Source organism: Stenella coeruleoalba (genome assembly GCF_951394435.1).
Source record: "Stenella coeruleoalba genome assembly, chromosome: 11".
NCBI classification, from domain to species: Eukaryota; Metazoa; Chordata; class Mammalia; order Artiodactyla; family Delphinidae; genus Stenella; species Stenella coeruleoalba.
The window spans coordinates 23,562,992-23,576,327 of record NC_137157.1 but is presented as its reverse complement, the minus strand read 5'-3'; the positions used below and the strand labels follow the sequence as shown (position 1 = coordinate 23,576,327).

Genomic DNA, 13,336 nt, shown 5'->3' with positions numbered 1-13,336 from the left:
ACCATTTGTTTAGCTTGTGATTCCTTAGGTCACCAGTGTAAGTGGGGAGTCAGCAAAGCATGCTTTGCAATTTTAGGCTGGCTCACTCATGTGTCTATGGTTAGTAATGGGTCTGTTGGGGGCTCACTGATTTACTGTAGCCTCAACTGAGATAGCTAGTCTCTGCTCCACACCGTCTCAACCTCCAACAGGCTGTTTTAGTGGCATCATTGGTGGTTTCCAAAAAAGAGTGAAGAAATGCAGGACTTCTGGAGGCCTAGGCTTATAACTGAAATATCTTCAATTCCTTCACATTCTGTTGTTCATGGCAAGTGACAAGGCCAACCCAGACGTGGTGGGTAGGGAACCAGATTCCACCTCTTATTGAAAGGACTTGAGTCCTTTCCTGAATCTTTCTTTGTGTAACATGAACATAAGCTCAGAGGTGCAGCAGTCAACTCCTGACCATGAGGTTACAAGCATGTTGAGAAAGACCTCATTCTAAGGATAGCAGAGGGGGAGAAAAAAAAAGGATCCTTCATGCTTAATGACATCATTGAGTCACCAACCTGCCCCGCACTGCCTACTCCTGTCGTCTTATTGCATGAGACAAATTAACCCCTTTCCTGTTTAAGCTACTGTTTGTTGAGGTTTTTGTTACTTGCAGGCAAACACATTCCTAACTGATACAATAGCAAATTTTTATATAAGATGAGCTAAACTGAGCTGCATGAATAAAGAGGGATAAAATTAAGAGAAGAGTCATAAAAAAATGGATTGAGTTATATGAGAAAACATCAAAGCAAGTCGACTTTTTCTGGTCAGAAAAGAAAATACAGAACTTGGAGAGTGAGTTTAGCAAAATTGTGTGAATCGTTAGTGTGCAAAGGATTATGAATAAGCTTTGTTTTTTATAGAAGGAAAGAAACAAGACCCAAGATTATACTGTAAGATTGTTAGATGGATAAATTCATCTCTGAAGAGAACAGTGTAAACACTGGAATTCTGTTTGAGCAGAATTGGCTCTGAATCTCCATTTCTAGAAATTTTTAAGAAGATAACGTATATTTTCTATCTAAACTTAGATATATTTTTGTCCCAAAGAAAAATAAATTAAGTAACCCCTTTTCAGTATTTTTCAGCCTTATATTTCTTCAAAAAAAGTCTTAGTTATACATAGAAGAAATAGATAAATATGTGAGGCAAAACCTGGTACCTTCAATAACTGGAGGTAAGGCATTCTAAGGATATGCCTTAGAATGCTGTCCTGGTGACCTATGCTTCTATTTTCTACATTCATAGTCAGAATCTTGACTTCTTGACTCTCCATGCCTCACATTTAGTTTTATTCAATAAAAGAATCTCATTTTCTTGCAGAGATTCTTGGTGTCTCTATACAACTCCTTCATGATAGAAAAGTGATTTATTTTACAACAAATAGTCATGGACCTTATAATTGTCTTTTTAAATCTTGTTTAACTTTATCATACAGCACATCTATCAGTTGCTTGAATCTATTGCCATCATTTTCTTCATTTGCTCCACTTTCTATGTATCACCTGAGGAGCCACCATCCTTTAGAGTTTAAGCTTTTAGCCCAAGATACCCAGGTTTAGTTATTGCAAATAGTGTATTCATAATATAGGTGACTTATTCAGTCCTTGGAATGTTTCCTTTGGTTGTAACTTGTGGCATGCCAAAAACAAAACAAAACAAAAGCCTTATTAAGATAGAATTCTATGTGGAGGTTATTTATTCTGGTTTATCCCGACTTTGACACCAAAATCAGGACTATAACAGTTATGTAGTGCCCATACAGATCAGGTACCTGCCTGCAAGGTTTACAAAAACAAAGCAGAGTGACTTCCCTGGTAGTTAAGAATCCGCCTGCCAATGCAGGGGACACGGGTTTGATCCCTGGTCCAGGAAGATCCCACATGCCGCAGAGCATGTAAGCCCGTGCACCACAACTACTGAATCTGTGCTCTAGAGCCTGCGAGCCACAACTACTGAGCCTGCGTGCCACAACTACTGAAGCCCACGCACCTAGAGCCCATACTCTGCAACAAGAGAAGCCACCACAATGAGAAGCCTGCGCACCGCGACGAAGAGTAGCCCCCGCTGACTACAACTAGAGAAAGCCCATGCACAGCAACGAAGACCAAACACAGCCAAAAATAAATAAATTTATTTTAAAAAAAAACAAAGCAGAATTTGAGAATGACTGGAATCTAGACTATAGGATAAAAAAATGTATGTCTTAAAACACATTCTTATATTTAAAAATTATGAATAAGTTACTTTGAATTCTGACAGAAAAATCAAATTTCTCCTCAGTTAGGAACTTCAAGATCCATGGGGATACTTCAACACCCTTCTGGATTTTTCTTGCAATCTGTTCCATGCCATCCCCACCAGTTGGCATTTTCAGAGAAGTGTCTATACCTTGCTTTAGGACCCTAATTATTAAATATGACTTATCTCTAGTCTTCGATAACGCCTTTTCTCAAAGGATAATCTCCAAATACTGTCATCATCAATTAACTTTTATGGAGGGCTTAGCTTTCCATATTTCCTAAGCACTCAGGAAAATGTTGGCTGGTGCCAGAGGTGGATTTACTATGAAGCTAATGAGGTCAAACTTCGGAACCCTTCAATTGCACAGGTCCCTTCCAAGGCTCTGGGAGAGGACCCTACAAATGTGTAAAATTTGTACGAATAAGATAATTTAACCACGATTACTTAAGGCTACTGTTTCTTTCCATTCCCATCTCCACTCTGTCCTACTTCCCTTCAAGTCAGATAGCGATGTGGCTGTAGGTATTTGGGGATCCAGCTAAGGGGAGATTGAACTGCTCATACCTTAATTTGCATGGCATATACTTACGAGGCTCACAGCCCCTTCAGAGTATAGTTAAGATACTGCTAACCTTCCTGGTGATGACATGTCTCCCAGGCACTCTCCTGCTCTTCACTAGCTGCCTCACTCGGCTTCATGGCACCAGGTGCAGGGGCAGAGGTCAGAGCATCATGTGAGCGTGTCCGATGGCAGGTAGCATGGGACATATGTGGGTCCTGGAGAAGAAACATGGTTTGAAACACGCGGAGAAGGAAGCAGGCCTGTGGAAAGTCTTCCAAAATTATATTTCCAAATTATTGTCAATTGAAGAAGCAATCAAAGAATATGCAGCCCAAAGTATCATAGAGATATAATAGGCAGTTAAATAAAAACTTTGTTATTTTTTGTAATGTTCGTGGTATTTGACAGCTTTTAAAAATGTATCATTTGTTGTGATTTCTATTCTTATTCTAAATAAATATTTATTCTAGTAATTAAGTTGTCCTTTATAATTTTGTATTCTTTTTCTTAAAGTGGGCTTCATAAATTGTAAAAGCTTCAGGCTTCCATAAACTTAAATCCATCTCTGACTGAAGTCCCTCTCTCTCTCTCTCTCTCTCTCTCTCTCTCTCTCTCTATATATATATATATATATATATATGTGTGTGTGTGTGTGTGTGTGTGTGTATATATATATATATACACACACATATATATATATACACACACATATATATACACACACACATATATATATATAGAGAGAGAGAGATCTCTCTCACACACCCACACCCACACACATGCACAAAAACACATAGAGTTTAGTGCACTTGACTTGAATTTTTGTTCTTTACAACATTGCTTTTTGTTCGTTTGTTAAATCAGACTTCTTGGTAGTGTGATGGAGAAGGATATTTTAAATCTCTTCCTGGGGGAATAGTCACTTATCCAGGATTGGTGGAGGTCTGAGCTGATAAGATGCTTTCCCATTAGGCTTCTCTGTGAGGTTCCTTTTCTAGCAAGACGTTAGAGTGTTTAACCACTTCGCCTGCATGATCAAGTTCGTGACCTTCCCAGCGATGGCTGTCTGTGTGTCACCATGGTCATCTTCTTCTTCCTCCTGCTCCTCCTTTAATAAACCCTATAACTTACATTTTATTTTGTCCAAGAGAAAGAGATAAGGAAAATAAATGCACCAGGAAGAGTACTTCCAGCCCACAAGAGGTCAACCTGCATTCCAGGTAGGGCTGCTCTTCCTGTGGTACCAGAGGGTGGCAAAGGGCAAAGTAGATGTGGACCTTCTGAATAGGATTAGGAGGATGTTGAGGCCAAACTGCAAGTGGTTGGTTCGGTGGGAGGAGGTTCTAGTACCGGGGAAGAATCCACATAGATATAAAGTTCCAGGAAGTCTAAGAACAGAACCAGGAAGTTCAGAGACTCATCTAAAGTCTAAATTAGAGATTGAAAGAGTCAAGTGACCAGGGGATGGAGAATGAGTCCATTGGAAACACTCGGAGATGTGGGCTCAGTTTATGTCCTAGATCAGAACCAAAATGGAGGTGGTATCAGGGATGCAAAACTACAGTCAGAGGTATGTGGGCCGTGAATGACATCCAGGGCCAGGTTGGCAGCCAGTGCCCCAGCTGCTCCAAACCCTGTGCTCCTTACTTTGAAGGACTGGACCTGGCTGTTGGCTGGAAATCACAGTGATAAGAGTCTTCTTCCTCTGGGGAACAGTGTGGACTCCAAGAGACAAAGTTCGCTGTGGAGTTCATGACATCACCTTCAAGCAATGATTCCAATTACAAATAGGCACAGGTATGACTCACTTCATACTTTAATGGCAGGTGTCATTTTTAGAAGAAGATGAAGGATTCCAGGGTTCAGAGTACAGTCCCTCCCATAGCAAAGTTCTTCAACCCAATGATTCTCTCCATTAATGAATAGCAACATCTTCTCTTTACCTCGAAAGTACTTGTTAAAATCATTTATTGTTATTAGTGAGGTGAATTTTTACAAAATAATTCATTGTATTAACACTGTTAGTCTGCTTTAGAGGTTTTTACATTCTTCTTTTTCATTTAATGAACATAGCATACATCCTAGATGTTAGAGTTGCTATTATTAGGAAGAAAAGTAGCATCATTTAATTTTACTTACATATTTTATTTGTCCAACTGAGTGCTATTATGTCCCAGAATAATGAAGGATATTCATAACTTTCTCCATTCTCAAAATAAACCAAGGACTTAAAGTTTTCCCCAGGTACCTCTAGCCTTGAATTTTCAAGTATTATTCCTCCTTACACATTCCTCCATTTTTTTCTGTCAGACCTTCCAACTTTAAATATTGCTTCAAACCCCTGAGGGTTTTATAAGCTTAACCACAGGCAGCATTTAAATGGACTTCACTTATAATTAATTAGTTGAATGTGTTTAACTATTACTCATTGTCCAAATAAATGTAAAATAAAGTGCCTCTACTTAAATGTACAAAATAGCCGTCTATAAAATCATAAGCAATAAAGTCACAGAGTTGGATTTGTTCTATTTCTTTGGCTGAAATAAAAATAGAACGTCAGCTGCTTAATAACATTTTCTTATACTAAAGGAAGATATAGCACTTTTGATTGCCTATCAACTTTAATATTTGCTGATATAGAAAAGCGCTAGTCTCTGCTAAATATGGAGAAGGCTTGACCTACTTTATTTGATTTTAACATCTTGCATTTTAAAATGTAGGATCAAGGACTGTAGATTTTTATCATCTTTCCTTAGCTTTCTCTAAAATAAAGGCAATACAGGGAAATTTTGGAAGGTAAAAAGATGCGGGACTCTTGAGGCCAATTTAATAGAAAGGATTATTTTAAATAAATTTAAAAGTGACATGTTGAGACTTGTGCAAGGAGGCACAGAATTTTCTTCAAATAGTATAAAAAATCAGTTATATTCACAATGAATGCTTGGCTTAGAAAGACTTTATAAGCCTGTCCCTCTCATTTGCTTGTCTCTCACAAATCTGTCAGATACCGAGGGGCATGAGATATTGGGAATTGTTCTTTGGGTTTAATGGAAGAGAGGGCTGTGTTTGTCTGGAGGGAAAAGCCCACTGTTATGTGTCAAGTTTGGGGCCTGCTGATAGAGCACTCAACAGACACAATTTACTGTGCAAATCAACCAAATCTAGAACAGAGAAGAGAAAGGCAGTGATATTACCTTCAACAGACACAGTTGGATGACAACACAAGGCAGGAAAGGTTTGCAGCTATCAGTAATCTGGGCAAGAAGTTACCTGAGAAACTTCGACAGCAGATAAGAGATGGCAAGAGCTGTAGAGGGAAAGAGGTGTCTGGGGCAAGCGTTGAGCCTACATGATCCCCAGAGTACTTACATAAATAGATATCTGGGGGTGGGAGTTGATTAAGAAGGGAGTTGGTGTTTTTGCAATCATAGAGGGCTGAAGGGTCAGAGAAATATGGTTTAATAGCTGATGTTACCTATTTCTACTGTCCATTATAACATGAACTGGGATAACATGGTTCCAAACAGAATTTTCGAAGAAATGATGGAATTCCAAACACTGTTTCCCTATAATTTACAGTGTCTGGACTACTGGGCTCTAATCTGTTAATCAACTATTAAAGAGTCTTTAAAATTTTCTGATTTGTGCCTGAATGGTTATGGCATTCATATAAAAATATATTATGCCCACTTGTTTGGGTTTGAGTGCCCCCCAGAACAGATCCTGACATAAGGATTTTGGAGCATGACCTCTTCAACCCCCTCCACTTTTGATAATCACTGCAAATGGATTGCTGGAGAGGTATCACAGTGTAAGAGTTACAGGCAAAATCTCTCAAGCCAAACTACTGGGTTTATGGTCTGACACTGCCACTTACTAACCATATGGCCTTTCAGTAGTCCCTCCTGTCTGTGACTTGACATTCTTTTCAAAAAATGTTGATGCTACTAGGAGTCAACTCTTAGCGTTGTTGCAAGTATAAAGTAAATTAAAACAAATACTGTGCTTAGAATGGGGCCAGGTGCATGACAATTACCCACTAAATATTAGTTCCTTTTATCATGGATTTTTTTCACACAGCTTCAAAAATCCTTCTCAAAACAGTTCCAGGAAGCCACTGTCAATGAATAAGGGTTCACATAAGAGATGAAATCAATTTGTCTAGTCTCCATCCTCTATAAAGTGAGAAGACAATGATACAAGTAGAGACCTGTGTTTCTGTGTCCATATAGCTTTAAAGACTTGTGAAATCACAGAATCTCAGGGGAGAAAAGGACCATAATAGTCAGCCACTGTAGCCTCTGTGCTGCTCTGGAAATGTCTTCTGTAGTATGCCGTAGCGCACATGCATGTGGGCCTCTGCTTGCTACTCAATGCTCATCAAATTATTTAATTTTAACTTTAGACATTGTCTTAGTTCCAGCTGCTATAACAAAATAACATGACTGGGTGGCTTAAACAACAGAAGTTTATTTCTCACAGTTCTGGAGGCTGGGAAGTCCAAGATCAAGGTTCTGGCTCATTCAGTTTCTGGTGAGGGTTCTCTTCCTGGCTTACAGATAGCTGCTTTCCTGCTGTGATCTCACATGGTCCTTCCTTGGTGTGTGCACATGAAGAGAGAGAGATTTCTTTCTCTTTTTTTAAAAGGTCTCTAACTCAATAGGATTACCCTAATGATCTCATTTAACCTGAATTACCTCTTAAAAGCCCTATATTCAAATACAGTCGCATTGGGAGTTAGGACTTCAACATATAGATTTTGGGGGAACACCATTTAGTCCATAGCAAACATTTTTAGTCTTACTGAACTGAATTTAGCCTCACTATAAGTCACAATTTTGTTACCAAGGGCAACAAAGGAAATGAGACGTCCTCCACATGACATACGTATAAGAATTCAAAACACTTAAAGTGTCCTCTCTAGTTTGTCTTGTCTTCAAGTTAAATGTCCCCAGTTCTTTCAATAATTTTTCACCTAGACCTCTCACCATCCCATGAAAACTATATCCTTTGTTAATTTCTATGCTTAAAAATGGCATCTACAATTGAAAACAATGTTTCCAACGTGATCTGATCAATATAAAATGCAAAGGAGGGCTTCCCTGGTGGCGCAGTGGTTAAGAATCCACCTGCCGGGGCTTCCCTGGTGGCGCAGTGGTTGAGAGTCCGCCTGCCGATGCAGGGGACACGGGTTTGTGCCCCGGTCCGGGAGGATCCCACATGCCGCAGAGCGGCTGGGCCGGTGAGCCATGGCCGCTGACCCTGCACGTCTGGAGCCTGTGCTCCGCAACGGAAGAGGCCACAACAGTGAGAGGCCCGCCTACCACAAAAAAAAAAAAAAAAAAAAAAAAAAAAAAAAAAAAAAAAGAATCCACCTGCCAATGCAGGGGACATGGGTTCAAGCCCTGGTCCGGGAAGATCCCACACGCCACGGAGTGGCTAAGCCCGTGCACCACAGCTACTGAGCCTGCGCTCTAGAGCCCGCGAGCCACAACTACTGATCCCAAGTGCCACGGCTACTGGGCCCATGCTCTGCAACAGGAGAGGCCACCGCAATGAGAAGCCCGCGCACAGCAACGAAGACCTGACACAGCCAATAAATAAACAAGTAAAATAAATTTATTTTTAAAAATGCAAAGGAATTAGTATCTTCTCTGTTGTTATAACTATTCTTGCTTTGTCACAGGCTGACGTTGCATTCAATATGTTAGTCATTGGATGACAGTTTATAGGCAATTAGCTTATTCTAGCATTTTAGGTACTTAGTAAGCACTGGTTGAATTGAACTGAAGTCCACTCTGAAGGGGTTTTTTGTTATCTTAAATTTTATTTTTTCTGAATCATCTCCTGTCTAAAGGGTTCACACAAGACTAGAAACTGGGCCATTTTGGCGTTCTCTTGATATTTTTGAATTTACATTAAGAACAGTAAAAAAGGTCTGGACCAGTATGGAGAAAAGTTGCAATGGATCAATATAGAAAGTGCCTGCACAGAAGAAAAACTGATAATATTTTTTTCATCTCTTTCCAGAACAAGAGAGAGAGTGAACAAAGGACTAAGCTTCTGTTGCGTGTCTTCAATAATTGCTTTAACATGTGACTTACATTTAAGCAATAAAGGACATTAACTAAGGGTTTAATATATGTCAGCTACTGTGCCAGACACTTCCGTATTATCTCGTTAATCCCCTCTACAGACCTGTGAGGTAGGTCTTATTAACCTCACTTTACAGAAAAGTTATGGAGCTTGCCTAACTTTACATGCTAAAGATAGTCCTTGCATAGGAGGCCAAATCCCACGTACTTTCCACCACACCTGAGCTAGTGAAACTGGGGTGTGCTGTGGATACTGGTACCACAGCTAATATATGGCATATCATCCTGGGACATTAATATTCCTGCTGGCAGGTATATTAGTATATATTAGGGTTGCCATAACAAATACCACAGACTGGGTGGCATAAACAACAGAAATTTATTGAGTCCTGGAAGCTAGAAGTCCAAGATCAAGAGATGGGCAGAGTTGGTTTCTTCTGAAGCTTCTCTCCTTGGCTTGTAGATAGCCATCTTCTTCAAATATCTTCATATGTACTTCCTTCTGTTTGTAACTGGGTTTTAATCTCCTCTTCTCATAAGGACATCAGTCGTATTGGATTAGAACTTGCCCCAATTACCTCACTTAAACTTATTTACCTCTTTAAAGACCTTTTCTCCTAATACAGTCACATTCTGAGGTACTGGGGGGTTAGAACTTCAACGTGAATTTCGAGGGAACTCAATTCAGCTCATAATAGCAAGTAATCAAAAGCATATTAAAAAGTAGGTGAAATATAATGCACAGTGGCCTGGACTCGAAAGTTTGATTGCTTTGGTTGGATCCTGATTCTTTCATTAACCATCTGAATGACCTTGGGCAAGTTATTTACCTGTCTGTATCTCAGTCTCCTAATCTTTAAGATGGAGATTTAATAGTATGTTTATAGGTTTTTATAAGGATTAATTGAATATATATATTTATATATTGCATTAAGTCCTGCATATTTATTAACTCTTATTAAATTATTGAATAAAGTAAAATGCAAAATTCTTTTAAAGTTAAAACATATTGTAGAATTTTTTCACTTACAGAATGCTGATTCAATCACATATATCCATTCATTGTCCTCTTCTAATGGGGTCGAGTGGAGAAAAAGTCTGAGAAACAGTTTCTGCTACCATGGATTTACCCTTCATGCTAGGCAGACTTCTAAGATGCTTCATGCTAGGCAGACTTCTAAGATGCTTCTTGATGCTTTCCACCAGTGGTATTCAGGCCTGATAAAAGCCCTCCCTGTAAGTGTAGGCTGGACCTAATTAATCACTTATAATGAATAAAATACAGCAGAAGTGTTGGAATGGCACTTCCAAAGTTAGGTTATAGAAATCTGTGACTTCCATCTTGCTTGCTTGTCCTCTTTTCTGGATCTTTTTGCCTGCTTTCTTTGATGGGGCAAGTCGTAGTGTTCGGCGTTACCCTATGCATAGGCCCACATGGCAAGGAACTTAGCATAGCTTCTGGCCCACAGACTTTGGGGAACTGAGGCCCCTCAGTTCAACACCATATAAAAAACTGAATCCTGCCAACAACAACATGATTAAGTTTGGAACTGAATTCTTCCCCAAGCAAATTCTTTCCTTTCAAGGCTTGGATGACTGAAGCCCCAATTGGCACCTGGATTACAACTTGTGAGAGACCCTGCGGCAGAAGACCCAGCTAAGCTGTGCCCAGGTCCCCAACCTACAGAAACTATGAGGAAAATAAATACTGTTGATCCAAGCCACTAAATTTTGGGATAATTTGTTATGCAGCAATAGGTAACTAATACACTCTTCTGAAAGTGAAGAATGTTGTGAAAGAAGATGGAGCCATCAAGATTCAAGTGGAAAACAAGATGCATGCAAACACAGCAGAAGGACATAAAGAGGGCTAGAAAGGAGCTGTCCTCCGAAGATCACAACTGTTTTCTAACACTCACTCTGCTCAAGTGGTTTTTCCCCATCAGCATCTCTAGAATCAACCCTCAATTGGATAGCTTGCAAATACCCTTGCTTTGCACCAGTTGCATTTCAAAGCACTTAAATTGCTCAACCTGCTCCAATACATTTACTCCTACTGTTTTCATCATTCACGATGCCCTCAGCTTTTATAATCTAGGAGATGACCTAAAGATCAGAGTTAATTTAATTTAAAATCAATGAACTAGAGAAGAAAGCCCCTGCCTCCAGCATCGACATTGAACTGCAGGCTTCTGCAAACTCAGGGGCAAAGACACATAACAGCATATGCCATGTTGTTATTTCTAGCCAGGTGCCTACAGTCACACAATCACAAAATTCTACCTAAAAAGATTTTGAAAATTGGTCCCCACCTGATTTAATACTACTTATAGGAGACTTCTGTTTGATCAAATGAATTGCAAACCACTTCCTGGATTCCTGGATTTTTGAGTCTTAAATCCCAGTGAGTAACTAAAACCAATATTAATGAATCCTACATCCTTGATATATTGGACAAAGTCGCTCATGACTGAGATAATCAAAGGGCTTAGATTTCTGAGCAATGGTTATTATAAAATATTTGTGTTTTTAACTGAGTTCTATTTGCAAAGTTACTAACTCCTACTGCAAGAAGTAAGAAGGCTCTGTGATGCAAAGCCTGGGGGTATCTAGTTCACATGTAATTGTTTTATCCTCAAAGTCTGATTTCTGGTTTTCAGGGGTCTGCAGTGAGATGGCTTCATAGCTAATTGTTTTCTATTCGTCCACTCCTTCATTTGTTTATCCATTCAGCAAACACTTACTGCATATCTCTTCTATGCCAAGCACAATGCTAGATCTTAGGGATTAAAAATGAATAACACAGTCCCTCAGTCAAATAAACTAAGTTTTGCTATTGTAATAAACAAGCTCAAAATCATCTCTATGGCTTATCCCAACAAGTTTATTTCTTGCTTACACCAAGCCTACAAAGCCCACCTGATACCTCCATGGCAGCCTGGGTTTCTGTGTTTGCTGAGACAAGGGACAACCAGAATGGAAATCCTGGTAGCAGTAATTAAATGCTTCCATCAGAAAGAGACAAGAGCTCTTCTGTTTGCATGGTCAGGTCTGCCCCCAAGTAGAAGTGCAACCACCAGAACAGTTTCATTAAGAGGAAAAAGAGAAATAGAAAATAAGATAGTTTTCCACACACTGACTTTGATCCCTGACACTCTCCATCCAGTTCAGTTTTGTTAGCCTGTACAGACATGTCATGGGCACTTGTATGACTTTTTTTTAAACATTTTTATTGGAGTATAATTGCTTTACATTGTTGTATTAGTTGCTGCTAACAACTATAACAAAGTGAATCAGCTATATGTATACATATACCCCACATCCCCTCCCTCTTGTGTCTCCCTCCCACCCTCCCTATCCCACCCCTCTAGGTGGTCACAAAGCACCGAGCTGATCTCCCTGTGCTATGCAGCTGCTTCCCACTAGCTATCTGTTGTACATTTGGTAGTGTATATATGTCCATGCCACTCTCTTGCTTCATCCCAGCTTACCCTTCCCCCTCCCCAGGTCCTCAAGTCTATTCTCTACGTCTGTGTCCTTATTCCTGTTCTGCTCCTAGGTTGATCAGAACCTTTTTTATTTTAATTACATATATATGTTAGCATTCGGTATTTGTTTTTCTCTTTCTTATTTCACTCTGTATGACAGACTCTAAGTCCACCCACCTCACTACAAATAACTCAATTTCATTCCTTTTTATGGCTGAGTAATATTCCATTGTATATATGTGCCACATCTTCTTTATCCATTCATCTGTCGATGGACACTTAGGTTGTTTCCATGTCCTGGCTATTGTAAATAGTGCTGCAATGAACCTTGTGGTACATGATTCTTTTTGAATGGTATATGCCCAGTAGTGGGATTGCTGGGTCGTATGGTAGTTCTATTTTTAGTTTTTTACGGAACCTCCATACTGTTCTCCATATTGGCTGTATCAATTTACATACCCACCAACAGTGCAAGAGGGTTCCCTTTTCTCCACACCCTCTCCAGCATTTGTTGTTTGTAGATTTTTTGATAATGGCCATTCTGACCAGTATGAGGTGATACCTCATTGTAGTTTTGATTTGCATTTCTCTAATGATTAGTGATGTTGAGCATCCTTTCATGTGTTTGTTGGCAATCTGTATATCTTCTTTGGAGAAATATCTATTTAGAACTTCTGCCCATTTTTGTATTGAGTTGTTTGTTTTTTTGATATGAGCTACATGGGCTGCTTGTATATTTTAGAGATTAATCCTTTGTCAGTTGTTTCATTTGCAAATATTTTCTCCCATTCTGAGAGTTGTCTTTTCATCTTCTTTAAGGTTTCTTTTGCTATGCGAAAGCTTTTAAGTTTCATTAGGTCCCATTTGTTTATTTTTGTTTTTATTTCAACTTTTGTAGGAGGTGGGTCAAAGGA

General features: G+C 39.4%; 1 long non-coding RNA gene across 10 annotated transcripts in view; it reads right to left on the bottom strand.

Annotated features, from left to right (window-relative positions):
* Window positions 1–2,915: 2,915 nt before the first annotated feature.
* The window catches only part of LOC307193759, a 681,048-nt gene continuing 670,627 nt past the window's right edge, over window positions 2,916–13,336 (bottom strand). For all 10 annotated transcript variants that reach the window (XR_013830398.1, XR_013830399.1, XR_013830400.1 and 7 more), the window contains one exon: window positions 2,916–3,054. This is a non-coding gene — a long non-coding RNA (uncharacterized lncRNA). The remainder of the gene's footprint in view (window positions 3,055–13,336) is intronic.